General features: G+C 43.8%; 1 protein-coding gene across 1 annotated transcript in view; it reads right to left on the reverse strand.

The window, feature by feature from the left end:
- Positions 1-17,573, reverse strand: part of LOC120057345 (bifunctional heparan sulfate N-deacetylase/N-sulfotransferase 1-like) — a 104,728-nt gene extending 87,155 nt beyond the window's left edge. Inside the window, exon 1 of the mRNA XM_039005928.1 lies at positions 17,395-17,573. The gene's annotated coding sequence lies outside the window, so the exon portion shown is untranslated. The remainder of the gene's footprint in view (positions 1-17,394) is intronic.
- Positions 17,574-18,257: the final 684 nt, after the last annotated feature.

Here is an 18,257-nt window from a genome sequence, read left to right on the forward strand (position 1 = left end):
TGTGCCTTTTGTTGTCTCTAATTTCCCACCAAACACTAGCATGTTGTTATTATGATAATAGCCATTAATTTGCTCTGGTCATGGCAAGGCATTAGCCTAATTCGGCTCTGCTATAACAAAATGTATTTATGAAAAAAGGTCATTCATTAAATGCAATCATCTTTTTTACCAAAAGCTTAATACGAGCACAGTTCTGAGCCACCTCTAGGCCTATCCTTTAGCAGCTGTTCGTGCCCGATAGAACTGGGAACATGTGGCATAGTCCTCTGTAGCTCAGTTAGTAGAGCATGCCGCTTGCATTGCCAGGATAGAGGATTCGATTCCCGGGACCACCCGTACGTAAAATGTATGCATGCATGACTAAGTCATTTGAATAATAGCGTCTGCTTAATGGCATATATTATATGTAGGATGAGCCAGGCAGGCGGTTTTCGGCATGTCAGCTCCATAGTGCCTCTACCTCACAGCTCAATGAAGCTCACCTTTCCCAGATGGACTGGGATATAAAATGTAATCAAATCAAGATACAAAAAAAAAATGTAATTGGTTCATAGGCCTAATCAAGTGTTAATTAGTAAGTCAATTAAAAAAAGGCAGGTAAATAAGCATAGCAGTTGTATTTACATATGACAGCTTACAGCTCAATTCCCACACCCACCAAAAATAAACTAAACCCACATCAGTTTCTCTGGAAAACAAAGCCAAGATGGATACAAGAGAACCTCTCCTGGCAACTTCACCAAAACAGTATAAAACAGATTTTGCACCCGTGAGTAAATGTAGCTGAAAACAGCTTCAAACTGAGCTTAGGGCTCCTCTAAAACAACACCCCTGTGCTGCGAGAATGAGGGCTTAGACTTAATTGATGAGAAAAACAATGTTTGTGTGAACATTTAGGAGTACCCCCACAGTGCTAGGTTATCCTGAATAGGTCAAGACTGGGGCTGAAGCAAAAGCAACCTAGAACTAAACTCACGCATGGATGAGGAGCTTCATCAAACGCAGATTCTGGAAGGAGGTCATATGCATGTACGACAAGTTTACTGACAACTGGCCTAGATGCTCAAGATTAAAGAGTCAAAACTTACAGGAGTGGAGCTCATCATTTACATGTACGGCCCCAAAACAAACAAGCTCTAACCCACATCTGTGTGCGGTCCCTTGAGCCAAAGAACCATGTTCCAATCGAATCTCAGAAAAATGTAGAAGAGCTTCACCAGCTCAGAGCGGCTAAAAACAGTGTCCTATAATGAGGCATGTCGACATCCATTGATTGCAGCTCACATTTAGTGCCCCATGCTATGTCGGCTAAACATAATGTAAGCTTTGCCACGAAGCCTATTACACAACTCCCACACAACCTTGATCGCCCTGTTCTCACAAGAGAGCTAGTCTGCTTCTTTTTTTTTTAAACAGGTTTTCATATTTGAATTTATATAACACATCCTAAGTAGTAAGTAATGTAATATTAACACAAATTACATTCCAAAGTAAACATTTAAAAAAAAAACATTATCAAAAGGAAGCAGCCTCATGTTTGTAACTGATAAGTGGAGCTCATCTCCCACCTGAGGGCCCAGAGGCAAATGAGGAAAATACAGTATCTTTCAGATGGCACATTCAATCTCTCTTCCCCATGCAGTACCAGACAACAGAGGGAAAGCAGGAGAAATTACACACACCCAGCACCAGTGTCGCTCCATATCGGATGTGCCCATGGGTGCAAGATAGTGGAAACTAGAGCAACAAAGGCAGACACTTAAATTCAGATGAGGGAAAGAAAACCATCCTTGAATCAGCAGTTCTGCTGCACAGAACATGCTAACAATCAGGGCTGAGATCCTGGGCTTATTTATATATACACACATGCTTCCCACAGTAGACTGAGGGAAGCATGTGGGTATGCAGAAAGGCCCAGGGCACCTGCTTAGGCATATACGGTGCACAAACACATGCTGATAATGTTTTGCTTTTGGGAATAAAACAGAACATCAACTTTTCGATTGCAACAACTTTGAGTCTCCAGAGATGTAAAGGGAAATAATTAAGGCATGTTAATGAACTAGAAAAAGGAGGCTGGGGCTGTACTGCAGCAGAATCCCCTTCATCTAGACTCTCCCTTCTTACAGTACTTCTGAGAGAGAGGGGTGGGGGGAGGGGAGGGGGAGAAAAACGTGAGCACGGACACAAAAATGTCCTGTAATAGAAAGCTCAAAATCTGTCTTTCCCAGAAGACGGAAGATTGGATAGGACATTCCAGCACAAAGTAATAAGAAAATGAATCAGATGTCCATGTGAGATGGGGTGTGTTGCAGGGTGAAGGGGCTCTGGTACAACCAAAAGTCTTAGGCTCCACGCCAGCCATAGCAGTGGAATTACATCATGTGGGGAATTGTCTCTGGCGTTAGAGGGGCTGAGAGGCTTGAACTGCTGCCTACCACAGCCTAGTCTCTCCTCTGTTTCCTCCCCATGACAACTCCACCTTTGTCAGCTCTCTGGGTGAAATAACACAGACAAGGAAGCAAAAACAAGTCAGTCATTTTGTCACCGCTCTTGACATTTGAACCCAATTTCTTCCATCCAGCAGCAACGTAACTCAAACAGCTTGCTTGCCTGGCTGGAAGAGACAAGTATATCACACTTGGGCTGACAGAAGAAAAAAAAGCAAGCGACAGAAATAGCCATCTGTGTCGTGTGCAAGCATTGAGATGAGCATTATCACTTATCCAAGCACACGTTATGTGTCTGAGCAAGTTAGAGCAACTCATTTTGAAAAACAAATTGTACTGCGACAAAGTGCCAATTCTGGCCTTGACCCTGTCTGGGAATGTATATTTCTTCCAGGCATACGCTGTGTGATGCAGTGACCTTTCTCTGCTTGCTCCCATTGTTTTCTCTGTCTGCACTCTTCCCCCGGCCCTGTGTAAACACATTGACACAATCTCACAGGGCACCAACTGGAATGGAACAAGTACACAGGCTGAATAAATCAAATTATTTCATTAAATTCCACTAAGAGGAGCAATTGCTATGTAATACCTAACTCACGGTATGTTGCCTGTAAAAACAAAATTGGGCAATATTGATATGATCCCATTTCAAAAACAGCCCCGTTGTTACCTTTCTTGTTGGCATTCACCTTCTATAGAGCCATTGCTTTGCCCGGCATCTGAGCAAGAGACATTCAAGTTTGACCCTGTTGTTGCAATCGTTATCATGGTAACCTGACATGACAGCAAGCGGTATCAAGTGCTCAATTCCTCAGAACGCACTGCTTTCATTTCTTCACAACAACGTGTGAGAAGCTGGCCATACTTGTAAACAATTCCCTTGTAAAAATGTGTAAACTTCCCTGTTACGGTGAATAAGAAGTTGGCTCCAGTTAAACGCAAAACGTTTTCAGATACAGTGGGGAGAACAAGTATTTGATAACCTGCAAAATCGGCAGTGTTTCCTACTTACAAAGCATGTAGAGATCTGTAATTTTTATCATTAGTACACTTCAACTGTGAGAGACGGACTCTGAAACAAAAATCCAGAAAATCACATTGTATGATTTTTAAGTAATTAATTTGCATTTTATTGCATGACATAAGTATTTGATCACCTACCAACCAGTAAGAATTCCGTCTCTCACAGACCTGTTAGTTTTTCTTTAAGAAGCCCTCCTGTTCTCCACTCATTACCTGTATTAACTGCACCTGTTTGAACGCGTTACCTGTATAAAAGACACCTGTCCACACACTCAAACAAACAGACTCCAACCTCTCCACAATGGCCAAGACCAGAGAGCTGTGTAAGGACATCAGGGATAAAATTGTAGACCTGCACAAGGCTGGGATGGGCTACAGGACAATATGCAAGCAGCTTGGTGAGAAGGCAACAACTGTTGGTGCAATTATTAGAAAATGGAAGAAGTTCAAGATGACGGTCAATCACCCTCGGTCTGGGGCTCCATACAAGATCTCACCTCGTGGGGCATCAATGATCATGAGGAAGGTGAGGGATCAGCCCAGAACTACACGGCAGGACCTGGTCAATGACCTGAAGAGAGCTGGGACCAGTCTCAAAGAAATCCATTAGTAACCAACTACGCCGTCATGGATGAAAATCCTGCAGCGCACGCAAGGTCCCCCTGCTCAAGCAGCGCATGTCCAGGTCCGCCTGAAGTTTGCCAATGACCATCTGGATGATCCAAAGGAGGAATGGGAGAAGGTCATGTGGTCTGATGAGACAAAAATAAGAGCTTTTTGGTCTAAACTCCACTCGCCTTGTTTGGAGGAAGAAGAAGGATAAGTACAACCCCAAGAACACCATCCCAACCGTGAAGCATGGAGGTGGAAACATCATTCTTTGGGAATGCTTTTCTGCAAAGGGGACAGGACGACTGCAACGTATTGAGGGGAGGATGGATGGGGCCAGGGATCGCGAGATCTTGGCCAACAACCTCCTTCCCTCAGTAAGAGCATTGAAGATGGGTCGTGGCTGGGTCTTCCAGCATGACAACGACCCGAAACACACAGCCAGGGCAACTAAGGAGTGGCTCCGTAAGAAGCATCTCAAGGTCCTGGAGTGGCCTAGCCAGTCTCCAGACCTGAACCCAATAGAGAATCTTTGGAGGGAGCTGAAAGTCCTTTTGCCCAGCGACAGCCCCGAAACCTGAAGGATCTGGAGAAGGTCTGTATGGAGGAGTGGGCCAAAATCCCTGCTGCAGTGTGTGCAAACCTGGTCAAGAACTACAGGAAACGTATGATCTCTGTAATTGCAAACAAAGTTTTCTCTGTACCAAATATTAAGTTCTGCTTTTCTGATGTATCAAATACTTATGTCATGCAATAAAATGCAAATGAATTACTTAAAAATCATACAATGGGATTTTCTGGATTTTTTTCTGGATTTTTTTTTTTAGATTCCGTCTCTCACAGTTGAAGTGTACCTATGATAAAAATTTCAGACCTCTACATGCTTTGTAAGTAGGAAAACCTGCAAAATCGGTAGTGTATCAAATACTTGTTCTCCCCACTGTATGTCCTGGTAATTATATGCGCTGGCTAGCCAGATAGTTGATAGCTAGATAAAACATTGACTAGAAAGTTGCTTGTTTTAGTCGCTGTTTGAGGAAAAGTTTGATGATGTCGGCCAACAACAAAATAATGTTCGCGCCAAAGCTGGTTCTACAGATGCACCATTGAGAGCTGCATCACTACTTGGTGTGGCAACTGCTTGGCATCCAACCGCAAGGCACTACAGAGGGTGCTGTGTATTTCCTTTTTTCTTATTTGCCTCCCCCCCCCCCCCACCCACCCCCCCGTTAGTAAGGCTCGTCAGTAAGGATTTCACTGTAAAGTTTACACCTGTTGTATTCGGCTCATGTGACAAATAAAAGTTGGTCGGTTGCCGGAAGTATACACGGAGTGTAAAGAAAAAAAACATTTGGCGACACTGGTTAAAGTAGGATATTTAAGCCTTGAGACAATTGAGACATGGATTGTGTGCGCCATTCGGAGGGTGAACGGAATGGACAAGACAACATTTTTAAGTTCCTGTGAACGAGGTATTCTAGTAGGTGCCAGGCGCACGGGTTTGTGATAAGAACTGCAGTGCTTCTGGGCTTTTCACGCTTAAGAATGACCCACCACCCAATGACATCCAGCCAACTTGACACAACTGTGCAAAGCATTGGCGTCAACATGGGCCAGCGTCCCTGTGGAACGCTCTCGACACCTTGTAGAGTCCATGCCCGACGAGTTGAGGCTGTTCTGAGGGCAAAGCGGGGGTGAAACTTAATATTAGCAAGGTGTTATTAACATCTTGCACACTCAGCGTAAGTACAGGCTTTGTTTGCGGGCTATAACTTTCAGATATAAAGAAAACAAAAAGCAGCATGCTAAAGTTGGCAGCTTTTCGTCTTTAGTTTGAAAGGTGTATAAAATTGTAAAACTGAATGACAATCGCTTCAGTTTTTTTTCTCCAATTTTATTTAAGTGGACCACTGTGGAATGCAGAACAACATGCTCAGCCACATCTGCTTTCTGCAGCTAATACCCATGAAGTCATTGGTGCCTGACTGGCTCATCATTAGGGATGAGATGAGCTGCTTGTTAAGACACAAAGCTACTTACCGCACAATCTACGTAAGGCAACTTTCAATTTCCATTTCAATGGAGAATCCATCTACTGGCGCGGACAGGGCTGCATACCAATAGAGTGACTGACTGCACCTAAGACACAAGGGGACAGGAGGCAGCTCTACATCCATGTGGGAATAGAGTCTATTCCTGCTGGGAGAGACCTGCCCTACAGTCTGACTGAACATTTCAGCTGTCTGAATGCTTTTCAAATTATTCAGTTTCAAAAAAAGCCATTAGATAATCTCCCTGACTGTTGAAATAAATCTAAAACTAGCTTGAAGCGGTCACTCATTGTGACAGTTCCATCGTCTGGTACAAGAGAGAGGTGGAAGCCTGGCCTGGGAGACTGATGTAACAAGGGGAAACTGAAGAGTAAGGCTGGTTGATACGGCCCAAAAATCCCAATAACTTCATATCAGTAGAATATGGGACTGCAGAGACATAATGTGTGTAGAATAGATAGCATGGTGTAAATGTAACGGTAATAGCATGGTGTAAATGTAACGGTAATATCATAGAACACTGAAATCACACAAACCTAATACATTTCTTATTATTTCACCTTGATTTAATTAACCAGGTAGGCCAGTTACAACAGCAACCTGGCCAAGATAAAGCAAAGCAGCGCGACACAAACAACAACACAGAGTTACACATGGGATAAACAAACGTACAGTCAATAACACAATAGAAAAATCTATATACAGTGTGTGCAAATGGAGTAAGATTAGGGAGGTAAGGCAATAAATAGGCCATAGTGGTGAAACAATTACAATTTAGCATTAACACTGGAGTGATAGATGTGCAAGTAGAGATACTAGGGTGCAAAGAAGCAAAAAATAAATAACAATATGGGGATGAGGTAGTTGGGTGGGCTATTCACAGATGGGGTGTGTACAGGTGCAATGATCGGTAAGCTGCTCTGACAGCTGATGCATAAAGTTAGTGAGGGAGACTTAAGTCTCCAACTTCAGCAATTTTTTTGTTGTTGTTGTGCAATTCGTTCCAGTCATTGGCAGTAGAGAACTGGAAGGAAAGGCGGCCAAAGTAGGAGTTGGCTTTGGGGATGACCAGTGAAATATACCTGCTGGAGCGAGTGCTATGGATGGGTGCTGCTAAGGTGACCAGTGAGCTGAGATAAGGCGGGGCTTTACCTAGCATAGACTTTTTTTAATTTTACCTTTATTTAACTAGGCAAGTCCGTTAAGAACAAATTCTTATTTTCAATGACGGCCTAGGAACAGTGGGTTAACTGCCTTGTTCAGGGGCAGAACGACAGATATGTACCGTGTCAGCTCGGTGATTCGATCTTGCAACCTTTTGGTTACTAGTCCAACGCTCTAACCACTAGGCTACGCTGCCTACTTATAGATGACCTGGAGCCAGTGGATTTGGCGATGAATATGAAGCGAGGGCCAGCCAACGAGAGCATACAGGTCGCAGTGGTGGGTAGTATATGGGGCTTTGGTGACAAAACGGATGGCACTGTGATAACAAATTGGATGCAGTCTGAGTAGAGTGTTGGAGGCTATTTTGTAAATGACATGGCCGAAGTCAAGGATCGGTAGGATAGTCAGTTTTACGAGGATATATTTGGCAGCATGAGTGAAGGATGCTTTGTGGCGAAATAGGAAGCCGATTCTAGATTTAATTTTGGATTGGAGATGCTTAATGTGAGTCTGGAAGGAGAGTTTACAGTCTAACCAGACACCTAGGTATTGGTAGTTGTCCCCATATTCTAAGTCAGAACCATCCAGAGTAGTGATGTTAGACGGGCGGGCAGGTGAGGGAAGCGATCGGTTGAAGAGCATGCATTTAGTTTTACTTGCATTTAAGAGCAGTTGGAGGCCACGGAAGGAGAGTTGTATGGCATTGAAGCTCGTCTGGAGTTTAGTTAACACAGTGTCCAAAGAAGGGCCAGATGTATACAGAATGGTGTCGTCTCCATAGAAGTGGATCAGAGAACCCCGCCAGCAAGAGCGACATCATTGATGTATATTGAGAAAAGAGTCGCCCGAGAATTGAACCCTGTGGCACTCCCATAGAGACTGCCAGAGGTCCGGACAACAGGCCCTCCAATTTGACACACTGAACTCTGAGAAGTAGTTGATGAACCAGGCGAGGCAGTCATTTGATAAACCATGGATGTGGAGTCTGCCGATAAGAATGCGGTGATTGACAGAGTCGAAAGCCTTGGCTGGGTCGATGAAGACGGCTGCACAGTATTGTCTTTTATCGATGGCAGTTATGAAATCGTTTAGGACCTTGAGCGTGGCTGAGGTGCACCCATGACCAGCTCGGAAACCAGATTGCATAGTGGAGAAGGTACGGTGGGATTCGAAGTGGTCGGTGATCTGTTTGTTAACTTGGCTTTCAAAGACTTTAGAAGGGCAGGATGGATATAGGTCTGTAACAGTTTGGGTCTAGAGTGTCTCCCCCTTTGAAGAGGGGGATGACCGCGGCAGCTTTCCAATCTTTAGGGATCTCAGACGATACGAGCTTGAACAGGCTAGTAATAGGGGTTGCAACAATTGTGGAGGATAATTTTAGAAAGAGAGGGTCCAGATTGTCTAGCCCAGCTGATTTGTAGGGGTCCAGATTTTGCAGCTCTTTCAGAACATCAGCGATCTGGATTTGGGTGAAGAAGAAGTGGGGGAGGCTTGGGCAAGTTGCTGTGGGGGGTGCAGAGCTGTTGACCGGGGTAGGGGTGGCCGTAGAGAAATGCTTATTGAAATTCTCAATTATCGTGGATTTATCGGAGGTGACAGTGTTTCCTAGCCTCAGTGCAGTGTGAAGCTGTGAGGAGGTTCTCCTTGGACTTTAGTGTCCCAGAACTTGTTGGAGTTTGTGCTACAGGATGCAAATTTCTGTTTGAAAAAGCTAGCCTTTGCTTTCCTAACTGCCTGTGTATATTGGTTCCTAACTTCCCTGAAAAGTTGCATATCGCGGAGGCTATTTGATGCTAATGCAGTACGCCACAATATGTTTTCGTGATGGTCATGGGCAGTCAAGTCTGGAGTGAACCAAGGGCTATATCTGTTCTTAGTTTTTTTTAAATTGAATGGGGCATGCTTATTTAAGATGGTGAGGAAAGCACTTTTAAAGACTAACCAGACATCCTCTACTGATGGGATGAGGTCAATATCCTTCCAGGATACCCGGGCCAGGTCGATTAGAAAGGCCTGCTCGCTGAAGTGTTTTAGGGAGTGTTTGACAGTGACGAGGAGTGGTCGTTTGACCGCGGACCCATTACGGACGCAGGCAATGAGGCAGTGATCGCTGAGATCCTGGTTGAAGACAGCAGAGGTGTATTTAGAGTGCAGGTTGGTCAGGATGATATCTATGAGGGTGCCCGCGTTTACGGATTTAGGGTTGTACCTGGTAGGTTCCTTGATAATTTGTGTGAGATTGAGGGCATCTATCTTAGATTGTAGGACGGCCGGGGTGTTAAGCATATCCCAGTTTAGGTCATCTAACAGCATGAACTCTGAAGATAAATGGGGGGCAATTAATTCACATATGGTGTCCAGGGCACAGCTGGTGGCTGAGGGGGGTCTAGAACAAACGGCAATGGTGAGAGACTTGTTTCTGGAAAGGTGGATTTAGAAGTAGAAGCTCGAATTGTTTGGGCACAGACCTGGATAGCATGACAAAACTCTGCAGGCTATTTCTGCAGTAGATTGCAACTCCGCCTCCTTTGGCAGTTTTATCTTGTTGGAAAATGTTATAGATAGGGATGGAAATTCCAGGATTTTTGGTGGCCTTCCTAAGCCAGGATTCAGACACGGCTAGGACATCCGGGTTGGCAGTGTGCGCTAAAGCAGTGAATAAAACAAACTTAGGGAGGAGGTTTCTAATGTTAACATGCATGAAACCAAGGCTTTTACGGTTACAGAAGTCAACAAATGATAGCGCCTGGGGAATAGGTGTGGAACTGGGGGCTACAGAGCCTGGGTTAACCTCTACATCACCAGAGGAACAGAGGATGAGTAGGATAAGGGTACGGCTAAAGGCTATGAGAACTGGTCGTCCACTGCTTTGGGAACAGAGAATAAAAGGAGCAGATTTCTGGGCGTGGTAGAATAGATTCAGAGCATAATGTACATAATGTAGGATGTGAGTACAGTGGAGGTAAACCTAGGCGTTGAGTGACGATGAGAGAGGTTTCGTCTCTGGAGGCACCAGTTAATCCAGGTGAGGTCTCCGCATGTGTGTGGGGTGGGACAAAAGAGCTATCTAAGGCATGTTGAGCGGGACTGAGGGCTCTACAGTGAAATAAAACAATGAGAACTAGCCAAGACAGCAGTAGACAAGACATATTGACATTAGAGAGAGGCATAAAGCAAATCACAGGTGTTGATCAGGAGAGCTAAGACAACAACGGGTAAATGGCGATGAATGGGCAGAGCGGGTCAGTTAGGTACATACAGGACCTGAGTTCGAGGCTGGGGCCAACAGGTAAACAAAATTAGGTACCGTGTTATTGAAACAGTCCAGGGGGCACCAGCTGTGTAGCCGAGTGATCATAGGGTCAAAAGAGCAGCAATAGCTGAGTCAGAGTGTCGTTCGGCAGTCACTACTACGCTAGACGAGCAGGGGACACAGCGTTCAGAAAAGTTAGCGGGCCGGGGCTAGTAGAAGGTTCTTTGGCGACGTAACAGAATAGCCTGTTGAGACCACATCGGGCGATCACGTCGGCAGTCGAGTCATGATGGATCGGCGGGGCTCCGTGTCAACAATAAAGGGTCCAGGCCAGTTGGCAAAGGAGGTATTGTAGCCCTAGAATTAGCTGGTATATGGGCCTAGCTCGAGGCTAGCGCAAGGCTAGCTGGTGTTTACTTCGGGACAGAGGCGTTAGGTAACAGTAGCCACTCGTTTGCAGCTAGCTAGCTGCGATGATCCGGTGTAATGATCCAGAGCGGCAGGATTCCAGTGATGTGGTATTAAAGAGAAGCAGCCCGATATGATCTGGGTTGATATCTCGCTGTGCAGACTGGCAGGTATTGTCCGAGCTAAGGCTGGCTGATGACTGAGAAAAAGGTGAAGACCGCTAGCCGTGGATAACAATGTAGCTAGTTAGCTGGCTAGCTCCTGGTGGAAGTTCCAGTTACAAGGGAAAAAAATATAGCAGATCCGTACCACATTGGGTGAGGCGTGTTGCAGAAAAGTATATTTAGTTCGTAGATAGAAAGTGAGATTAAGATATACACGAAAAAGACCGGCTATTTACACAGGATAAGACAAAGACAAACACACACACGTCCGACTGCTACACCATCTTGGATCAGAAAATACATCGCTAAGCTCTACTGCAGACTGGTACCATCATGCCAATCTCACTTCAGGGTAAATTAACAAGCAGCAGATTTCCTACTGTATCATGGCTGACTGAAAATGAAAGGAATGGCAGTCTGATACCTGGGGGATTGTATGCCACTGTGTGTGTGTGTGTATTGCGACATTTACAGAGTCAAAGACATGTAATTCACACTGGCTGCGTGTTTATCTGGATCCATGTGATTACAGATGCAGGGCTAATACAACCACCTGCAGTGGCCGAGCTGCAAGGCTCATGCCCACTGGATTATCGGATCATACTCAGATTAACATCATACTCAGCATTATTCCTGTGACATTTTCACTGCTGGCCTGGGCAATGACCATGACACTAACATGTGCATTTTAGACCTCACTGGTTTGTCAGATCAGTGGATTTGACATGCTGGTAAATACAGGTTGTTGCTATTGACATGCCAGTATGTGTTGTTGCTATTGCCATTTAATAAACCGTACAGTGTGAAAATGTACATTGGTATTGAGAGAGCATGCATTGAACATAGTGTGTTTATGAGAGCATTGTTGTTGCAACTGTGAGTGCAAGCTGGCAATGGCCAATTGAGTAAACAGCAGCCCATCTAGCCTAGCTGTGCTAATTTGGCACACACCGAAACATGGTGGCTCATGTGTCAGAGGCCCTTTACTGAGTCAACAACGCTGTTCACATCAGCTGTGACAACAACAATGGCAATGTGGATATGAGAGGGGGGGGGGGGAGATAAATGATTGGATGTTTTCCCAACTGCTGCCCATCTGTCAGGAAATGTAGAGACATTTTTTCAGCCAGATCTAACTCGGTGCGCAGATTTGTTGGTGAGAATCTTCTCTGATCTATTCTCATGAAATCAATCTGGACCTGCATGCCTGACGCTCTGCCGGGTCAAACAGGACTAAATCAGAAGACAGACAGGCACAAACACTGTTGGATAAAAGAGCAGAACCATACTGTCAACAAACTTCATTAACTGTAGTCTCCACAGGCGAATAAGTGACTCACGAGTATGAAACAGTAGCACATTCTTAGAGCATTTAGTGTCACTCTTTGTCATACTACCATGAACTGCGTTCCAAACATGCAAGCAGACAGCGAGTCCCATTGTTCTATCACGCTACTCTCAATCAATTCTAATTCCATTTTAACCAGTCAAAAGAATCCCAGCAGTGTAAACCTAAGGAACTGATCTCTGTCAAACAAATTACATTAGTGTGGTTTACAATAGTAGCAAGGACCCCTGGATAATCATTAGTCTAAGATGATGGATCAACAGAGTAATCCCAGTCATTACAGAGAATCAGCTAGTTGGCTCGTGTACACGCGCAGACAAACACAGAACCAGGACTTTGAATACAGTATGTCTGACTTGGAAGGTTTTACAACAGATGGGGGCTAGGCCTTTATTGAACTAAAAGCAAACTGTGGCAAACTAGGCCTATCATTTGCCCTGTGCCTTACTTCAGAGCAGTTAGACATCATATCGTTATCCTTCACTGTCTGAACTTTGACCCCACACACTTCCAGAACAACACATGCACCTTATTAATGAAGTCAAGCGGCTCGCTGTGCCAAGAGATAAGAGGCCAGCTGCTGATGTATTCTACCGCGAATGAGAAGGAGTTGATACTTGGGTGAGTTGAACACAAATATCCCTGTGTTGACAAAGAGGCAAAGTGACAGCTTGCTCAGTGTCGGTTCCAGCAGGGAGGGTGGAGGGAGATACTGGGCCAGGCAGAACTTGGCAGTGCCCCTGCGAAGAAGACAAATTGTTATGCAGTCCCTAGATTTGGCACGCTCCTCCTGGAGATTAATTACTCTTTCCTCCGTGTCGAACAGAATGAGAGCTGGAGGAGAGAGAGGCACTGGCTGGCTGGCAGCATGAGGACTGGGGAGAGGACCAGTGACAGGCACACAGGGCCATAGGCATTATGTGGTCCGGTTCCTTTACTTCTGGTTACCAACAGCCACAGACGGGGACAACCAACCCTCCTCCTGACCATCACTCATCACAAGTGGCAGTAGTAGCCATTTAATTGTTTTGGTAAATTGTTTTGCTTTGTAAGGAAGTGTACTGCCAGAATGTATGGAATTGAGTTAAGCGGCAATGAGTATTGCACGTGTACAAATATAGTTTGGCCTACAGACCCAATAGTGGAATATCTTGACTAGAGTACATCATCTTACCGGTACTACTTTTGTTCATTCATGGACCATGTAGAACACACCCTGATGCAGATAGCCTATTGTTCTACAGAGCCAATCTGAATGGGAGAGGAGGTACTTTACTTGTATTCATCATACTTTCCAATAATTTGTAATATTACTGCACGATCAAACAATAGATGGCTTGATGAGCAACCCAGGTCATGCTTCACAGCCTCAGGGGTTCTTTAAAGCTGCAAAATGTAACAAAGAAATGTGTGTTATAGATGTCACTCATTGGAAGCAAGTCTAAGAAGTGACAGATCTGTTCTATGTGCGCTATTTCTATGCTTCCCATTCTAAAGGTCCGTTTTTCGCGTCTTTTACTTTCGGTTTCGTATATCAACTTCATACTGCTGAATTAAAAATATATTTGAAAGCGGTTTAGATGGTACAATGATTCTTTACACTATACATGGCTTCTTTTGTCATAAACTGAAAATAGGTGAACTGAAAATAGGTGAACTATTAGAATTTTTGCAGCCAGGAAATGGCGGAGCAATTTCTGCATATTGCACCTTTAAGTAGATTGTTTCACCATCAATTAGGGATACATTAGAACTCAGCTGAGTTGCAACCGGACACTGACAGGTCATGGAAGCAGGGACTGGATGCCATTAATCGAGGGGCATATCAATCTGCAGTACATTATTACGTAACCATCTATGGTAACAGTTTAATGGAATATACTAATGGATATTGCACAAGTGGAGGATGATCTTGATCATACCTACAAAAAGTGTTTTTTTTAAAGAGCATTTCAAAGCCGAGGTATAATTCTCAAGTACACTAAAATCTACAGTCCGGGCCATAAAACATATTAAAAGATTATAGTGTAAAAACATCTGGTCTTCATTTTGCTAAAGGTCCATTACACAGATTATACCACCACAAGATAGGCCAAAACGTAATTGCTTATGGCCAAAAAGTCACTAATGGTGGCTTAAGGAGAGTCTTGGATATTATTTACTATCCATTACATAGGTGAAGCGTTTCCGTGGTTAAACTCAATAAGTGAAATAGATGAATGATATTTTCGATCTCCATTCGCCCTGGATAAAAATTGAAAAACTAGTGTAGCCTATGAGTCCTGGTAACCATGATGAAAAGGTATGATCACATCATTAGTGGGGCGCTCTAACTACTGTACAATGACTGTGGCCAATCAACCACAGGCCTGTAACATCCAGCAGCACATGTGTTCACCAACCTAACATCACAGTGAAGTCTAGAGGCAGAAAGTTGGCAGAGCGACTGGGACTCTCTCCATACAATGATGTGTTTCATCAAAGACGAGCAATTCATTCATGTCAGTGCTTCATGTCAGGCAAACAAAGTGCCTTGTGAGAGGGGAGCATACATCATGGACTTGGGAGGGCAGAGGGTGGGGTTTGGGTTTTAGGAGAGTCAGAGCATAGGCTACTGCAAAAACTGGAAACCAACATCTGTTGAATGCAGTAAAATACCAATTCCACATAGTGGTTTACAATAACATAATATTTGTGCATGAACAGTACCATTGTCTAATGTTATGGCATGAGATATGAGTGAAGGCAGATTTCTGACAGATAAAATAGATTAAATGAGATCCATTTGAAAAATGTACCTTTAGATAAATCGGTCAAATAAAAGGTCAAAAACTGAATAAATACCATTATGTAAGAGACTAACTAATCAGGTCAGGTGCACCGTAAAGTAAACATTATTTTAATAGATGTAATGTCAACATCCTTCTGCGTAGACTTACGTAACATCAGAAACAAATGTATGCATTGCAATTTTATTTATGTAGCCCAAATCATAATCGCTCTACAAATAAGCCATCTCCCAGGGGGGGGGGGGGGGGGGGGGGGTAGAAAGCAACATTCTGGGGAGAAACAGGGCTATGAGCAGATTCTGATTAATTTGCCTAAGTGGTGGTGGTGGACTGTGACCCACTATAGGAGAGAGGGAAGCACCCTGTGGAGTAGCACAGCAAGTGCTCAGTGAGGGAGGTTTAGACTAGAGTCCCAAGGATTGGAAGGTTGACTGAGTCCAATCCCATGATAAAGGAAAGCTTAACCTGACACAGTGAGGGAACATTTTCTGTGCTGCATGTGCAGTGTAACTTATGATAAGCCCTCGCTGATGGAGCTATCGAATAATAGCTCAAACGGTTGGTAAGTTGTCAAGGTTGGTGGTCACGCAAGCAGCAGATCACTGGTTGGAGCCTGGTATAGGGACAGGGACAGTGGAGGAAGGTATTCTGTTAGCAGCACATTGACGTCTGTCTCACAGCATGAAGAAAAACACATTGTATGCATAAGTATGCAAAGGGAACCTGTTGATGTTTATATGTCAAAAAACAACATAGGTTTATTTTATTTCCAAATAAAGTGTGGTCTAAGGTTTAAAACATTGCAAAATACAGCCAAATGAAGTGATCACTCCCGAAAGTGTTTGGCAGAAAGCAATCTGACCCAGTGCACTGACAACTGACCAACAGGAACAGAAAGAAGTAGGCAAAGCATATTGCTATAGGAAATGGCATATGCCTGAATCTAGAAACGTAATCCACTTTTCACAGAAAAGGAATACAATATGGTCAGAACTGCTCTGCTAAAACAATTTCAAGGGGGAGGGTGACCAAGGCAAAAACATCTTGCAGATCCTCTGAGAATATGAGTGCAAAGAAAATGGGGCTCCCGAGTGGCGCAGCGGTCTGAGACACCGCATCTCAGTGCTAAAAGCGTCACTACAGACCTTGGTTCGATTCCAGGCTGTATCACAACTAGCCGTAATTGGGAGTCCCATAGTGGGCGCCGCCCGGGTTAGGCCGGGGAATGCCGTTATTGTAAATAAGAATTTGTTCTTAACTGACTTGCCTAGTTAAATAAAGGTTAAATAAATAAAAAATGTAAAAAGAGCTTACCCACGCCATCCAAAAATGTATTGTAGTTGGCTACACTTCTATTATAACACTCAAACTGTGTGCACAATTTGGCAACATTGTCAGCTAGTAACGTTAGCTAGCGCCAAGTGTAGACAAAACAGGACATGTTGCTGTTTACGTGTGCATTGCATTGCAGTAGTAGGCTCCATCACTGGGGTTCTTAAATGGTTACATTTAAGCACTGGCATAATAAGATGCATTCAACATTGATATCCATGTTACTATGTTGTTTTATATTCATCATCACAAAGTGATCCTTCTGGAGAAAAAAAAACATTCACTCAGCAACTGTGCATGGACACAAAAGCTGTAACGTTAAATGCTATCCTCCCTGGCTAGTTAGTTAGCTTGATCGATTCTGTACACCGAAAATAGCTGGCTGTTTTCAACTCATGGTTTAGCTGGGCTAGCAGAACTAACGTTAGTTAGTTGGCAGGCTAGCTGAATCAGTGTGAAGCTAACGTTACCAGATAAGCTAGCCATCATCATGCATTAGCATTGCAGTTTACCAGGTTAATAAATCACTGTGTACTCTTTGTTTTATTGTTATAAATATAGGTCGCGATCAACCGTATTTACGATTTTAGACAACAATTTAAAAGGTTCACATATCTAACTAACGATGTCCTCGTTTCTCTGTTGTTGTAGCTACAGTAGCGGGCTCCCAGCTTCTCCAAATTTCTCGAATTTGGAGAAGCGGAGACTTTTAGAGGCTAACGTTATTAAGTACAGTAGCGTTCTCCGGGAACGCGTGTGTTTCCTGCAGCACGCTTACTACACAAACCCATTTAACTTACCCACTTGATTGTTTCATCGACACGATCAAAGCTTGTTGTATAAAAGCTGGACTTGAAGTTCGGATTTAGGCAGTAGCTTTACCAGAATTGGGGCGTCCCGGTTTAGATTTAGCCTACTCCTAGGGTGAGAGAAACACGAGTGGACTCGCCTCACTCCTTCTACTTGGGAGTATTCATTAAGCCGATTCTGTTGCAAAACCTTTTGTCTGTTGTTAAACGTTTTGCAACAGAACCCGTTACCTTCAAACTGAAAATGCTTTTGCAACGAAAACGAGAGTTTATATTGGACAAATGCAGGTAGCACTCGCAACGTTTTGTTCCATTTGCTCTGTTTGGTTCTTAAAATGTGAACGGTTTCCGTTTCAATACGCAATGAATACACCCCTGGTCGCCTTCTCGGAGAGTAGCGAATGGTCGCTAGATGACGTAACAATACCTCGACTGATTCCCCCCCTAAAAACAAAGGGTCAACAAACTGATGAGGCTCTTTGCAACATTAGTTTGGGATTTTATATATATATATTATATTGTTGTTTTGTTGAATATAGGCTGTAATTAAAAATTACAAAAATTACACATTCCACTGAACATTCACGATGGGATAAGAATCACAATAATCTCTATCTCTTCTCTCACTCGCTCCATCTCGGCCTCTCCTCTCTCTCTGAAGGCATGGGTTTCATACTATATAGATGCCTTATGACACGAATGGGGCAGGGATCCGAAGTCTTCTGAGAGAGTTGATCCATTGCTCTTCAACAGAAACATACCTCTTTACACCTGTGCCTGCTATAATGCATTTATGAAATCACTCAAATACATAAATGTGTTAATCCCTAATCCTGGTTATTTTTATGACTTTA

Source organism: Salvelinus namaycush, chromosome 12, assembly GCF_016432855.1.
Source record: "Salvelinus namaycush isolate Seneca chromosome 12, SaNama_1.0, whole genome shotgun sequence".
Classification (NCBI taxonomy): Eukaryota; Metazoa; Chordata; class Actinopteri; order Salmoniformes; family Salmonidae; genus Salvelinus; species Salvelinus namaycush.